Source organism: Kryptolebias marmoratus, linkage group LG2 (assembly GCF_001649575.2).
Source record: "Kryptolebias marmoratus isolate JLee-2015 linkage group LG2, ASM164957v2, whole genome shotgun sequence".
Taxonomy (NCBI): Eukaryota; Metazoa; Chordata; class Actinopteri; order Cyprinodontiformes; family Rivulidae; genus Kryptolebias; species Kryptolebias marmoratus.
This window is the reverse complement of record NC_051431.1, coordinates 35,441,349-35,452,616: the sequence shown is the minus strand read 5'-3', so window position 1 is coordinate 35,452,616 and position 11,268 is coordinate 35,441,349. Positions and strand designations below refer to the sequence as shown.

Here is an 11,268-nt window from a genome sequence, read left to right as displayed (position 1 = left end):
CCAGAGAGGTGACATTCCACGTCCCTAGAGCCAGCTTCTGTAGCCGAGGATCAGACTGCCAAGGTCCCCGCCCTCGGCCACTACCCATCCCACATTGCACCCGACCCCTTTGGCCCCTCCTATAGGTGGTGAGCCCATGGGAAGGGGGACCCACGTATCCTCTTCGGGCTTTGCCCGGCCGGGCTCCATGGGTGAGAGCCCGGCCACCAGGTGCTCGCCAACGTGCCCCACCTCCAGACCTGGCTCCAGAGTGGGGCCCTGGTGACCCGCGTCCGGGCGAGGGAACACCGTGTCCAATATTTGTATTCATCATAAGGGGTCTTTGGGCTGCACTTCGTCGGGCCCCTCACCTAGGACCTGTCTGCCTTGGGTGACCCTACTAGGGGCATGAAGCCCCTGACAGCATAGCTCCTAGGATCATTGGGACACTCAAACCCCTCCACCATGATAATGTGGCAGCCCAGGGATGTGCAAAACACATGTAGAGTGGAAAGTCTAACTCCCATGACCCCCTTAGCATCCCGCAAGGGTGAAGATCTGGTCCACTGTTTGACGACAGGAACGAAAGCCACACTGCTCCTCCTTGATCCAAGGTTCAACAATTGGCCAGAGCCTCCCAACATCCTAGAGTAAACTTTCCTGGAGCGGCTAAAAAGTGTAATTCCCTCGAAGTTCAAACACACTCTCCTGTTCCATCCATCCGTCGGTCGGTCGGTCAGTCGGTAGGTAGCAGCGTAAGCAGGGAGACCCAGACTTCTCTCTCCCCAGCCACTTGGGCCAGGTCCTCCAGGGGAATCCCAAGGTGTTCCCAGTCCAGCCAAGAAACATAGTCCCTCCAGCATGTCCTGGGTCTTCCTCAGGGCCTCCTCCCGGTGGGACGTGCCCGGAACACCTCACCAGGGAGGCGTCCAGGAGGCATCCTAACCAGATGCCTGAGCCACCTCAACTGGCTCCTCTTGACGTGGAGAAGCAGCGGCTCTACTCTGAGTCCCTCCCGGATGACCGAGCTTCTCACCCTATCTCTAAGGGAGAGCCCAGACACCCTGCAGAGGAAACTCATTTCAGGTGGCTGGATTAAAGACATCCTCCACCGCTCAACAGTATCCCCAGTCCGGGTCAGCAGTTCCCCACTCAGACCAAGCACGGCCTGAGCTGTCGAACGGTTTGCCAACACCTCCTCAAAGCCAACTGAATGTCCTTCTCCATTGCCTCTCTGAGTTCCTCCCATGCCTGAGTTTTTGCATCCACAACCACAGAAGCTGCAGTCCTTCTGGCCACCCGGTACCTGTCAGCTGCTTTGGGAGTCCTCAAGGACAGCCAAGCCCTAAAGGCCTCCTTCTTCAGCTTGACTGCCTCCGTCACCACTGGTGTCCACCAGCGGATCCTCCGGTTGCCACCGCGATAGGCACCAATGACCTCCAGGCCACAGTTCCTTTAAGCCACATCTGCAATATTTAACAGAATACAAAATATTCATCCATTTATTTTTTTTACCCACCTTTCTCTGCAAGGTCGCAGGAAGCTAGTTGCCTATCTCCACTAGTCATTGGGCAAGAGACAGGGCCCATCTTAAGCAGGTCAGTTTAATTCAGTTTATTTATATAACTCCAAGTCACAACTAAAGTCGTCTCAGCACACTGTGCAACAACATTCACATACATTTTAAAGAGACAATTAGTAAAAGTTAATAGTTGCGATCGCAACATCGCAAAATTATGGAGGGTCTGTCTATATAAGGAAGCCAGCAGATTGTATTGAATCTTCACTTTGTCATAGTCTCCCAACCTGAGAAAACACATTGGCAACAGTGGAAAGGAAATACTCCCTTTTAACAGGAAGAAACCTCCAACAGAACCAGATTCAAAACTTCTCAAGGCTTTTGCCTCTTTCACACGGCCCCTAATTCAGAAGTCCGGCTCTACTCCACTTTACTAGGCTCGGCTCGATAAAGACTGCATCGCGTTCACACCGGCCAGTTTGGTCTGTAGCAGAGGAACGCCTCCTCGTGTTGCGGGGGGTGCGCTACCGAAACTTAGCGCAAGTTGTATAAACAACGAAAGCTCTATGGACAAAGTTGGCCCAGTGTTGTTGCTGTTTTTTAAACTTATGGAGATTCTCCTGAGACTTCAGGAAGAGAGGCGCAGTGGAAGAAATGCTCTGGATGCCGCGATTGTTGCGCGGAGTAGGACAGCTGTTATCAGCCGGAGGTTTCAGGCTTTACAGCGCCTTCAGCTGGGGTACAGACGGCATAAACGTTGCAGGGTAAGCTAACGCTGTTGTTTATATTCCTACTGTTTGCTCTTTATGCTTGCATCTGGTCACACCCACGACCAATGAGTGAACAGGAGCTAAGCTTGCACCGCACACGAAGCAGGGCTGGCCCGGCTGGCCCCACTCTGAAGCAGGGACCAAAGAAAATGGATTGCAACTGTGTTGCAATCCATTTTTCTTCAACCTCCTCTGTTTGAAGGTGAAGGCTCAAATAAAAATGTTAGGGAGCTATATTCAGATTTATATTTAGAGATATTGTCAATTTTTTTCTGTTGGGTTTTATTTGTACAAATCCCTTTGTCTAACTATCTAAAGGAATTTATTTATAGATCAGATCCGAGAACCAGTGACAGAGAGGAAGCTCAGTAACTTTGTGATTCTTTTAGAAAAAAATATTTTTACTGTGGGTGTGTTGTCACATCCCAGGAAGAAGGTTGTAGGTTTGCTTCCCGACCTGAGGACTTTCTGGGTGGACTTTGCATGTTCTCCCTGTGCACACATGGGTTTACTCCAGGTACTCTGGTTTCCTCCCACAGACCAAAAACATGGATATTAGGTTAATTGGTAACTCTTAAATTGTCCCTATGTGTGAGTGAGAGCATGGATGGTTGTTTATCTTATTTGTCTCTTTGTGGCCCTGTAATGTACTTGCAACCTGTCCAGTGTGTCTTCTACCAGCACCCCGCAACCTGGAAAGGAGAAGTGGGTAAAGAAAATGGATGGATGGATAGATTTTTACTGTAAGCATTTTATTGTGAACAGTAAATTTTTATTTTAATCAGAAATCAAAAAAAAAAAAAAATATCTCTGATAAAACACTAAGTACCAACTTCAGATTATCCAAGGATATTTGAGCATAGAATGTTTTCTTTTATAAAACAGACGTTTCAAACTCCAAACTGTTTCACTAAATACCAGCTGCCTGTTTACAGCCAGATGATAAAATTCTATCAGAATTTATTTAAGAATTTAGCCATTGTTATTATTATTACATAACGTTATCAGTAACAGTGTTGAGCAGCGGTGTGAAAGCTTTCTGTCAGTCTGTTACTCAGCAGTTTAATCCAACTTTAATATTGGACACTTTAAAGCTCCCCTCCACAAACTAAACCCCAGAGACTAAACTGCAGCACTGGTGGAATCACAATAGGAAACATCAAGAGGAGTGATTTCAGATGGTTTGGACATCTGATTACGATGCCTCCCTTTGAAGGTTGTCTTGGCATGTCCCACTGGGAAGAGACCTTAGGGTAGACCTAAAACTGACAATAGCAATTATGTATTCTCTCTGGCCCGAGAACACCATGGGATCCTCCAGGAGGCGCTGGAAAGTGTCACAGGGGTGCATGACCACGCAATGCGACACTTCGCTGGGCCTTTGCGCAGGGGTGGAGACAGCGAAACTGTGTCACTGTTGGCGTGTGCACCCTCGCATAGTGATCAACGCGTCAAGTATAAATCTACCTGAAAAGGTAGCAGTTTTGGGGGTGCGGGTGGGGAAAAAAATGTGTATAAAAAATGACGTATTTTACAATAAACAAGCGGAGCTTAGTCTGGCGGCAGGGTCAGTAAAGCCTGGTGGCCTGCCAGGCTTATAATACACTGGGGGAAACCCTGAAATCTAACGGAACAGAACAAAAACACTTAGTTGTCTTGAACAAACATGTCGTCCAAATCAGAACCCCCCCACCCTCTGATTTATTTCAGATGTTAGCTGGGGATTTATTATATAAGTTTCATTTCTATTCACTTTTCTGTCATACTGAACACTGCAGATGGTTGTGATTTACTTGTCTCCAGACACTTCTAATGTGTTTTCAAATTTGGCCCTTTTATGTAGTAAATGAAGGGCTTCCGAATCTGGTGGAATATATGTTCTTGAATTTTTATTATGCAAGTAATTTTTTCTAAAGGAAGGGTTGAAGATGGCTCCAAGATGTTAGCAATCTTCTTTGGTCTTCTGGTATTTTTCCATTAAAGAGATAATAATCTTTTTGCCAGTAATATGCCTAAATCTGGAAATATTTGTTGATTCTTTTTAATCCTAAAATTTTTTGGTTATAAACCTAAAAAAAAACAGTTTTCGGGAAAGGGGTACTTGGATCTTTAAAATATTTTGAATGTATTGTTTCACTTCCCAACAAAATCTTTGTATTTCACTACACTGCTTTACAAAGGTAAAGTGTATGTTTTTTCCATTTCACATTCACATTTAATACAGATATTAGGAATAGCTCAATTTTTTTTTTTAAAAACCAACTCGATTCTCTTTTGATAGAATAAATACAGTGAACCTGAGTGTGTCTGTTGTGAAGTCAACCAGCTGGATTCAAGAGACGAACAAGAAGGGTTACATTTGTACATCTGCATTTGGAACATACATATAGATAAGAATTAATTATTTCTTTTATGAATCTGTAAGGGGATGGAGTGAGGAATCAAATTCATGACAGCCCTTGCCTGAGAGTTAAAGTGGGCAGACCCTTCCATCTCCTCTTAGTTTAAAGTTTGTCTTTGTACATTAGGTGTGCTTCTTGAATGAATAATATATTAGACTGTAATGCTTTAATCCTGTTTATAACCTGTTGGACCTTTTTTTTTGTTTTGCAGCCATATGCAGTTCCAAGATGCAATTTTAACAGATAAATAAACAAGTGATTTTGAGTTTTCCCCAAACTGGTTTTACATTCCAACCAAAGTGAAAAGGTAAAATTTAACAAAACAAAAATTTCCCTCAACCATTTAAAAAACAAACAAACACCTGACTATTCCCCTATAAGGTGTTCCCCACCTTCAAAAATTGGACCTCCAGACGATAAAGAGCTGTTCCACACACACACTGTAGGTCAGTATAACTATCCTGATATAAAAATAACAAAACTGCTCTGCTACTAAAATTTGAACAATATTTTTAAGCCACCCAGCAACCAAAAAAGGGAACTTATTTTTTTTACTTAAATAGCACTTACTAAACCAGTCAACTGTTAATTATTTGAGGATGAAGGAATAAGAAAAATCAACACTCAACGTAACAAAATAAATAACTTTAACTCTGCGCTCCTCTCCTGTCATCACAAGAGTTTGAATGTTGGAACAATGTTCATAAACAAGTTTTAGGTTATATTTCCTACAGTACCATCTGGCCATTGGTATCTCAGTCCATCTGATTATCCAACTGAATTTTCTGGATGAAGTGCTTGGTTTCGTTGGCGCTGTTAAAGATGTGTGAGCGGTTCTTGTAGGTTACGATGAGCTGTGCTGTAGGAATCATGCCATACCAGATCCCCGGGGATCGGAGTTGTTGCCGTGTCTCATCTACGTCATCCAGCCTCTTGTGCATTTCCACTGTCACATCTTGAGAAAACCTCTTTGACTGGTTCCTGTAGAGAATCTGCCGTTTTGCCCTGGCTGCTCTATTCATCGCTTCCTTGACTTTGGACCTCCAGAACTTCTTTATTAGGGTTTGTAGTGCAGAGTTAGTTTTGCGATCTGTTCTAGGACCAAGCCTATGCGCTCTTTCCACTGTGAGTTTGCCTCCAGTACTTTCTCCTTCAAGTCTTTATTTTACCCTTTTAGATATTTCACCTTCTCCTACAGTTCATTCATGTGGTCTTCTACTGTTGAGATTCTAATTTCAGTTTGTGTAACTTTTTCTGTACAGTCTGAAATATCTTTACACTTTTAGTGGCAGAGAGAATGTTGTCAAAATTAGATGAGACCTCTGACTTCATGTTGTTCATAGCTGTCATAGCTGCCAGTATCCTTGATAATGGTTGTAGTGGTTTTGTCACTCTCCAACTGTTTGTTTGTGCTGGCTTGGGCACCAGTGTCTTCGCTAATGTTCGCTTCCATGGTTTTAACGTTAGCTTCTGTTGTGGAATTTTCTTTAACAAAGAGGACAACAAAGTTTTGTCTTAGGATAAATAATTTAAGCTATATAGCTAAGAATCACTGTGCTGAGGTGAGTCTGAAGCATTACAGATAGCTCCCCCTTCTTATACCATTGTTGGATGAGGAGGGGTCAGGGGGAACAGAAGGGTCAGATAGCTGACCAAAAGGGAAGGTAATTAAAGAACACATCCTTTATAGGCTTGTAGGCACATACTGGTAAATTTCCATACAGTCAGGAGGGGTCAGGGGGGAACAAAAGGACCAGATAACACACACATCCTGGCACCCTATAGGGATAAGAATAAAGGCATTCCTAACTAAACTAAATCATAGTGGTCACATGCAGCAAGAATCACTGAAACAGTATTTTTCCCATTACACTTCATGCTCAGAACTAACACTTTTATGTTGCAGAGTTTGAAACTGTGGGTTGTTTGCTTTTGTGTCATTGGTATTTTCCATGACACCAAGATTGTTGTTGAGTTGAATGTCCCATTTAGAAAAAGGCTTTTAGAAATGATTTAAGTAGCAGAGCAGACTTACTCGCGTCCCTTCAGCCTGCTGCCATAACTGGAACCACTGGGATAACAATCTTGCCTCAAAAAAAAAAAAAATTGTGGGCTACAGGGAGCTGATTGTAGCAGATCATATTCCGCTGTAGGAAAGACAGTGTCCTTGTAACAGCCTCTTCACCTTTTGCTCTTACTCTTATTTGTGAACACCTTATAGACAATCATACAGCTAACTTTATGCTTTCCCCACGCAGTAAGTCTTCACTGAGCGGTGCTGAATGAGAGTGCAGTTTGTCTGTGCTGCATTTACTGACCAGAAAAATATACGATTTTTAAGTGTTTAGTGACCAGTCAAGTCGAAAATTGGCCAGTGATGACAAGCGAATCCTACGCTGCAGTTCTGCTAAACAAAATAACAAATTTAAATTGTGTAGCTAAAGTTGTGCTTTTCTGCTTTTTGTCTTTCAGGCAGAGTGACTGTACTACAGCTGCTTCAGAAAACGTATATTGAAAACTGGGGTCTTAGAGGTACCGAATACAGGTAACTAATTTAGTTAAGTTTTTCAATGACAGTGCTGAAAATCTTTTGTCGCAGTTACAAAATATAAAAAGATGGAGCAGAAACCTAATAGAGAATGAAGATAAATATTGACCACAAATAATAATTAAAAATAAAGCCAAAACAGCTAAACCAAATAAAATAGTTAAACTAATGAAATATTATCTGTACGCAGATTTTTATGTTTATACTCAGTTGCTATTAAGTGTTTGTGCTGATATCCTTAGTTTGCTGCTGTGTATTATTCATTCAGATAAAACTTTATAAACCAATGTTGTACTGCCATGTTCTTTTTATATAGAAGAGGCTTTTGACTGCAACCCTTCTAAATAAGCTTTACTTGTTCAATTGGTAGCACCTTATAATAACTACATCTTATTTAGCTGCCTTATTTAATCATTAATAAAGGGTTAATTAACCTTGAAAATAGCTTTATTAAGGATGATTCATACTTAATAAGCTATAAATTAACACATTAATTAATGCTTTATCCATAAAGGCTAATTACTTCCAAAACCAGCATACTCAATGTTTATTCATGTCTCATAACTCATAAATTAACTATTCTATATATTCTGTATCTATCTATCTATCTATCTATCTATCTATCTATCTATCTATCTATCTATCTATCTATCTATCTATCTATCTATCTATCTATCTATCTATCTATCTATCTATCTATCTATCTATCTATCTATCTATCTATCTATCTATCTATCTATCTATCTATCTATCTATCCATCCATCCATGTATGTAAATGCTCATATAAATGTACTTTCACATGATATGTTAGACATGTATTGATGGTTAGAGAATGTTTGAACTGACTACATACTTATCCCACAGTGTATTAATAATTAAGGCAGTTGCTAGTAGTTAAGTTTTTGTGAACCCTTCTAGTGAAGACTATTTATGCATTATTAAGTATTTGTTAATGTAGACAAAACCCACAACTTCTTTTTCACCTGTGGAAATCTGACCAAAATCAACACAATCATGTTTCATTACTTTAATTTGAAAAGAAGCAGTTTTCCAGAACCTCTATAATCTCCAAGTAGTTGTTCTGCCTCTGAATCCTCTTTAAAGTTTAACTAAACCCCCCTGTCAAAATCTAAGCCCACTCCCAGGCAGATTTTTAAAATTCCACCAAAGTGGGTGGAGCCAAGAGACACTGAGAGGTGTGGGCAAGTGTGGGCATGAAGAGGTAGGGGGGTGTCGTCAGGACGATGGAACGTAACAGCTAGCTTAATTTGTCATATAGTGAAACAAGGAGAGTGACCAGAGTGACGCAGGAAGTTTGACCACAGAACAGTCTTTCGAGGTGGAGGACTTTTCACCATCCTTGTCACCACAGTTTGAGGGCGTGTTTGTGGAGCTCAGCAAGCCATATCAGTTTGAGCCGCTGGTTCAAGGTGCTGACTCAGGGTTGCCCGAAGTCAGCGCTGCCGAAGCAGTGGAGGACGAAATGGTGATGAAGTTGTACCAAGCTGTACTGCTGCAGCCAATAGGAAAATTCAACTGCCTGCGAACCGTTTGACTGAAGGAGGGCACTAGTGAGACAGTTTTAGGAAAAATAATGTGGAATACACAACTTCACACAAAACTTCCCCACGGAAACATAAAGATAGAACCCTAAATAATCTGTTTAGACAGTTTATCAGAAAACAAAGTTGATTTAATGGTTAGTTACACTTTAAATGCAAAGACATTGATGGCCATAAAATGTTTTCACCATTACCTTCTTCTTCTCTTCTTTAAAAAAAAAAGAAGCAGCGATTGAGTTCTGTTTTGTTACGTCATCAACAGTCGACTGTGTTCTTGTCATGTTTTTGCAACTGATGCGTGTGTGAGGAGAACATTGTGTGCTAAATATGCTTAAGGCTAGTCAAAAACTTCTGCATACTCGCGCTAGCAACAACAAATCCATGAGAAGTTTCTTCTAAAGAAAAAAGCCACAATTGAGTCCCGTTTTTGATTTTCTGCTTGTTTTTACCGTCCACCGTGTCTTCCCATGGTTCCACCTCCTCACTGGCACCGGAGTTTTCCAAAGGCAGAACAACTACTTAAAGATTATAAGGTTTCTGGAAAACGGCTTCTGTTCAAATTAAAGTAATGAAACATGACTGGTTTGATTTTGGTCTGATTTCTACAGTTTACATACATATACACACAATATATAGAATAGATCATTTGTGAGATATTAACCATGAATAAAAATTGAGTATGTTGTTTTAAAAGTAATTAGTCTTTATGTTAAATCAAGGTGTGTCCACTAATTTGCATCACAGGTGTCTACAATCTTGTAGTCAGTCAGTGGACCTGTAGATCGGGCTACAGATACTCACTGTGCTGTTTGGTGACATGGTGTGTACCACACTCAACATGGACCAGAGGAAGCAAAGGAAAGAGTTGTCTCAAGAGATTAGAAAGAAAATTATAGACAAGCATGTTAAAGGTAAAGGTTATAAGACCATTTCCAAGCAGCTTGATGTTCCTGTGACTACAGTTGCACATATTATTCAGAAATTTAAGATCCATGGGACTGTAGCCAACCTCCCCAGACATGGCCGCAGGAGGAAAATTGATGACAAATTAAAGAGATGGATATACAAAAAAAAAGCCCAGAAAAACTTCTAAAGAGATTAAAGGTGAACTTCAAGCTCAAGCAACATCAGTGTCAGATTGCACCATCCGTTGTTGGTTGAGCCAAAGTGGACTTAATGGGAGACGACCAAGGAGGACACCATTGTTGAAAACAAATCATAAAAAAGCCCGACTGGAATTTGCCAAACTACATGTCGACAAGCCACAAAACTTCTGGGAGAATGTCCTGTGAACAGATAGGACAAAAATTGAACTTTTTGGCAAGGCACATCAGCTCTGTGTTCACAGACGGAAAAATGAAGCATATCAAGAAAAGAACACTGTCCCTACTGTGAAACATGGAGGACGCTTGGTTCTGTTCTGGGGCTGCTTTGCTGCGTCTGGCACAGGGTGTCTTAAATCTGTGCAGGGTTCAATGAAATCTCACGACTGATTAGACATGATTAATGCACAGCTGTATCTTAGGCTGGCCACAATAAAAGTCCACTCTAAAATGTTCAGTTTGCTCCTACTGTATTGAGGTGTCCGGGGTTGTCAGACAATCCGTCAGTATCTGTTGTGACCACCATTTGCCTCACACTCTGGTGGGCATCCCCTCCCTCTAGACCTCTTGAGAGGATAGCTCTCCAGGGAGGAAGGCTATATGCCCTTTCACCTTGGTCTTTCTGGATTTTGGCTGCTGCGGTGGACTAGTGCCTGCCCGGTGTGTTGCGGGCTCTGGGGGGACTTCTCCTGCTTGGTACTGGGTGGTTTCTCTGCCGGTGCCAGGCCGTTGGGGGGTTGAGTCCCAAGCTGGGCCTGCGTGGCAGGAGGTGGTGCCCTGCGTCTTTCCCTATACCCATCTGTCTCTCCCTGTACCTATCTGTCCTGGGGGCTGCTGACCCTGTGTTTTGCTGATGACCTACCTCTGTGGGGACGCACAGCTGCCTTGAGGTGGTGCTGGGTGTATGTTTGCCTGGGGCTGCTGCTGCCCTCTGGGGCTGGATCCACATGTTCTTTCTGCTCTTGGATGCTGCAAATGGCGGGCCTTCTACTGTTCGCAGCACTCTTTTAACTGTGCATCTCCAGGTGGCATACTACTACAGAGAACATGGGCACTTTTTGTATTAATTGATTAATATTATCATATTGACATATATATATATATATATATATATATATATATACACACACACACAAATGCACACCTTCATGCACTGATTCACAAAAAGTCCTGATGGTTGAAGGTCATACAAACAGGTTGCTATTACAACAATGGGGCCTGTCTACTCTAATGCTAGGTTCAGTCTTGTTTCAGTAAATTAAATCATGCGATTAGGATTCTCATTTTGAGATAGCCTTTTTGTAGAGCAAATCTGTTCTGGCACATGTAGGTATCCATCTTCTCTATATGGTATGCCTGATATGCCATAACAGAACAAAAACAA

General features: G+C 42.0%; 1 protein-coding gene across 1 annotated transcript in view; it reads left to right on the top strand.

Annotated features, from left to right (window-relative positions):
• The window catches only part of LOC108249195 (zinc finger protein 518A), a 43,700-nt gene that overhangs the window by 12,014 nt on the left and 20,418 nt on the right, over positions 1 to 11,268 (top strand). The window contains exon 2 of the mRNA XM_017438409.3: positions 7,143 to 7,215. The gene's annotated coding sequence lies outside the window, so the exon portion shown is untranslated. The remainder of the gene's footprint in view (positions 1 to 7,142; positions 7,216 to 11,268) is intronic.